The sequence below is a fragment of the Caretta caretta genome, chromosome 2 (genome assembly GCF_965140235.1).
Source record: "Caretta caretta isolate rCarCar2 chromosome 2, rCarCar1.hap1, whole genome shotgun sequence".
NCBI lineage: Eukaryota > Metazoa > Chordata > Testudines > Cheloniidae > Caretta > Caretta caretta.
In genome coordinates this window covers 90,240,980-90,246,049 of record NC_134207.1, presented here as the reverse complement: position 1 = coordinate 90,246,049, position 5,070 = coordinate 90,240,980, and the positions used below count along the sequence as shown (strand labels likewise).

Genomic DNA, 5,070 nt, shown 5'->3' with positions numbered 1-5,070 from the left:
TCCCCTCTGTAATCCAAGCTGGCTGCACAACTTGCAGTGAGTTTGTTTTTGAACCACACCTAGGGAACAGCCATACGCACTCGTATCCCACACATTCCATTTCCTCACCCACATTCCATTTCCTCATCGTGTTGCACGCTGACACGAAGTGGCGGGACTTTTTACCACCTGTGGAGGGTGAGGAGCCCTGGTGGATCAGTCTGTGTTCCACCTTGGTCCCACAACCCACCAGGGATATCACTTATACTCACTTAAAATCTCTCTTTGTAGTTAATAAACTTGTTTTATTGTTTTATCTAAACCAATGTGTTTACGTTGAAGTGTCCGGGTAACTACTGAAGGTAAACTGGCATTATAATGGATTCAATATAGTTGTACTGTCCAGGAGAGGGCTGGGCAGTACAGGACATACATTTCTGGGGGAAGATCTGGAACTGGGGTTGTACTGGGGTCACCCAGCAGTATAACCAAGGCTGGTAAGAACTTTTACTAGGGTGTAGATGGCAGGCTCCAGTTACACACACTCACTCAGGGTGTGGCTTGCACGCAGGAAGGCTGTGAATGACACAGGTGGGAGCTACAGCCACAAGGCATTGTAAAGCACCCAAGGTTGCAGGGCAGGCATGACAAAGCCCCCCACTAATCTGAATTGTACCCCAGTATGTCAAACTGAGCAAATGCAGTTTGTTAAGATTGTTTTACCTTGACATGTGCATGCTCCAGGCCGGAATCCAGTGATCTCTCTCTTACCTTGAATGCTGGGGAAGTTGAATTTCTGACTGAGTTATGGATCTACTTGTTTCCATAGTTGAAATGCAGTTAGTTAAAAATAGGGATGGAAACATCCACAATTACAACCAACACTGCGGCTGGAATTCTTCACCTTTGGAAGAACAGACAAATTGTAATTAACAATTTTAAAATCAAGATTAGATGTTTTCTGAAAGATGAGCTCTAAGAGTTATTTCAGGAAATTTCTATGGGCTGTGTTATACTGGAGGTCAGTTTAGATCAGGGGTGGGCAAACTTTTTGGCCCAAGGGCCACATCAAGGAGTAAAAATTATATGGCGGGCTATGAATGCTCACAATATGGGGTGAGGCCAGAAATGAGGAGTTTGGGGTGCGGGAGGGGGCTCCGGCTGGGGGTGTGGTCTCTCAGGTGGGGCTGGGGATGAGGAGTTTGGGGTGTAGGAGGGTGCTCCAGGCTGGGGCAGGGGGAGAGGCTTAGGGGGTGCAGGCTCCGAGCAGTGCTTACCTCAAGTGGCTCCCGGAAGCAGCAGCAGCAGCAGGTCCCTGCTCTGGCTCCTATGCAGAGGCGCAACAAGAAGTTCTTGTGACACCTTAGAGACTAACAAAGGTATTTGGACATAAGCTTTTGTGGGCTAGAACCCACTTCATCAGATGCATAGAGTGGAAAATACAGGAGCAGGAATAAATACATGAAGAGATGGGAGGTTCCCCCCCCCCCCCAATAGAACTAGGGTTTGGTTTCCCCTAATGGGAGAATGCAAAAGTGGATCCCACTGTAAAACAAATGACAACAAAAAACCCACAGATTCCTTAAACAAAACCACTATAAGCAGTAAATATCCTTTTTGCTGCAGCAAGAAGAAATATTGCTACGAGAGAGAGAATAAAGTTAAGTGTTAAAAACAAAACACACATGCCAACAACAAGAGCTCAGGAACAAAACAGAGCCTTTTGGGGGTAATTTCACTTGCTGTCCAACTTTAAAATATCCGCACTTTAGATAATTCTAGATTGGACAAAACAAATAGATTCTGCTGAACACAGAATAAGCATAGTGAAAAAAAATGTAGTTTTGCGTAATATATTTTGCAATAAATATAGCTTTCACATGCAAGTCACCACAAGTGTCAGTAACTCTTGAAGCTTTCCATCTGACAAGGATAACACCTAATGTTATCAGAGATTAAAATGCATCATAGGATTTGTCTGAAACAATACTATGCCCCATTTCAGATCTCTTACCTTTCCTCTATCAAATTGCATCCATGCTTCAATTTCTTTTGTGGTATAGATCAGTTCCCCCTTCAGCCAAACTATAAAGCCCTCCCCTTTCAGGGCAAACAAAACTAGTCCAAAGGATACACAGCACAATAGTCCCAGTACCCTCTCTCAAGGATAAACAGTCCCCTCCTCTGTTAATGCAGAAGGAGAAAGGAAGGATTCCCTCACTGCAATCCCAAGGCTGAATTCTGTAAACAAAACACACAGGTGCCAACTCTGCCTCATTCCACACCACTACTGTTTCGACCCAGCCTCTTCTGTCCCCTAATTAACCCCTCCCCAGCACAAGTTCTTGCCTCTTCATTAACAAGCCTTTCCCACAGCCCCACCTGTTTGCCCAGTTCTCTTTAATGAGACCCCCACAACTGCTCTGGGCTCTCCCAGCCACAATCTGTTCTTTGTATGGTCCTGCCACTCCAGATATATGGCTGTCTTCATCATATGCTCCTATTTGCCAGGTCATAGAGGGGTGAGCCCCAGTAATGGGCAGGCAAGCAGCATTTGCTCTTAAAGGGGCCAGTACTCTCAGTTACAACCATACAAGACAATTTTGACAAGCTATTCAGCTGCATACAATTGTCAGTAGAACTATTCAAAATGGAAGCCTTGCTATACAAGATCCTGCTGCAATCAATGGGATTTTGTGGACTCTGCATGTTACACCTAATAAGAAAAGGCGAAATTCTGCCCCTGTTAAGCATCCACAGTTCCACTGAAAAATATTACAAGAAGCGGTTTGTGATATTTTCTTTTCAAAAAATCAAATTGTTCAGAAAAAACAAAAAGCTTCTTGACAATCTGCATATTATATTCAAATGGTCCTGAAAGATCCTGAAAAATTGAATTCATCATGGGAATACTGGCAGCCATTTTATTAGAGCAGCACTACCAGATTCTGCAACTGAACACAAACTGTCAGTGCATTCACATAATCAACTCAAATCTTTATCAATCACTTAGTTCAAGAAATTCTAAATTATCCCCTCCCTCCCAAAAAATCCTAAAGAAAAGAATGGCAGGTAGGCTATTTTTCCTCCCACACCCTTCCCATGTTAAGGTTATACAGTTAAGGACTCAAAAGTCAGGAAACTTGAAAGTTAAAGATAGAAAGGACAACCTTAACTGTGTCTCTGCTACATATACATTTCAACACAATCTTGAATTAAGTGCTCACACTGCTTCTGAAGGTTTCAGAGTAACAGCCGTGTTAGTCTGTATTCGCAAAAAGAAAAGGAGTACTTGTGGCACCTTAGAGACTAACCAATTTATTTGAGCATGAGCTTTCGTGAGCTACAGCTCACTTCATCGGATGCATACTGTGGAAACTGCAGAAGACATTATATACACAGAGACCATGAAACAATACCTCCTCCCACCCCACTCTCCTGCTGGTAATAGCTTATCTAAAGTGATCACTCTCCTTACAATGTGTATTAAAATGAAGGTGGGCCATTTCCAGCACAAATCCAGGTTCTCTCACCCCCCCCCCCCACCTTTCCAAAAACACACACACACAAACTCACTCTCCTGCTGGTAACAGCCCATCCAAAGCCACCACTCTCCCCACAATGTGCACGGTAATCAAGGTGGGTCATTTCCAGCACAAATCCAGGTCTTCTCACCCCACCCCACCCCCAACACACACACACAAACTCACTCTCCTGCTGCTAATAGCTCATCCAAACTGACCACTCTCCTTACAATGTCTATGATAATCAAGGTGGGCCATTTCCAGCATAAATCCAAGTTTAACCAGAATGTCTGAGCGGGGAGGGGGTAGGAAAAAACAAGGGGAAATAGGCTAGTAATACAGTATAATTTTATATATCCAGGGTTATCTAACGGCATGATAATGCAGACTATCATAAGTCATAATAGTAAGAGATTAGAATACAAAACCTAACTTCTGCATTTACTGATTTAACTATGGAGCATTAACATTGTGTTGTGGGTTTCTACAGTATTCAACAATAACCCAGTTGCAACACATCCTCAATAAGCTGCAGCATAATCACACACACTTGAGCAAGTCTGATAGTCCATTCATTGTGAGACGACAAAGTGTAGCATATTAAGCAAATTATTATAATGCCCCCAAACTGATAGGCGGTCACAGCTGAGAATACCAGATTCAGGACAAACTGCTGAGAAATGGGGCACACTCACCCCAAACTGGTGGTTAGTCATCAGAAGATATACCAAACCAGTAATAAAAATAAGCTTGTTAACCAGTGAGGTGAGACAAGAAGTCAAAAATGCAGTCTCCTTTGGTATTCCAGCACTTATTTCACCACCCAGACTCTAAGCTTTATGAAGAGTGGTTATTGAAAACCAATTTAATCAAAGAGTTCTTTTGATCCCAAGAGATAAGCTTTATAGCCAGGTCAATATATAACTCAGATCTTACCCAATAATCATGCTATTTGTTTACAAGAAAAAAATTTGAAATGGTTAAGGAAATCATATACTTACAAGCGACTGAAAAAGTTCTTATATCAGGTTTGAAGCAGCAAAAGAATAAAACTGCTAGTTTGCAAAAGTCTCTCTGGAAATTACCCAAATAGCTTGGGGGTCATCAGTCCTTATTTAGTGCTTCCTGGTTAGAAATCCAGTCCAAAGAAATAAAGTGGAGATGTTTCCAGAGTCTTTTATACCCTCTGCCATATGGATGGAATTTTACTGTCCCAAACAAAGCCCACAGCACAGCTTGTGGAAAAGTACAGGCACAAGATGGAGTCCAGGATCACTTGCCCTTACAGGGCTTGCTGGCTCACAGGGGCAAGCCATTGGCTACTTGGAGGTGAAGGCATCTGCATGAAGAGCCATGGGGTGGAATGAGTTTCTTCTGTGGCCCATTATGAGAGTTAATTGCCTCTGATGGGCCATCAACACAAAGCTGTCTGGCTTCAATGTAGATGTTATTTGTTGTTACCCCAGGAACAGACACATTTGAAATACTGCTACATAGTCAATATTAATAACTTTAGATATAAAAATGATATATGCATATAAACAGGATAATCATATTTGATAGATTG

General features: G+C 42.6%; 1 long non-coding RNA gene across 1 annotated transcript; it reads right to left on the bottom strand.

The window, feature by feature from the left end:
- Positions 1-754: 754 nt before the first annotated feature.
- LOC142070788 (uncharacterized) lies at positions 755-2,197 on the bottom strand. The gene is made up of 3 exons (XR_012666722.1): positions 1,994-2,197; positions 1,257-1,349; positions 755-883 (listed from the first exon to the last, which is right to left on the bottom strand). It is a non-coding gene; the product is annotated as an uncharacterized LOC142070788 (long non-coding RNA).
- Positions 2,198-5,070: the final 2,873 nt, after the last annotated feature.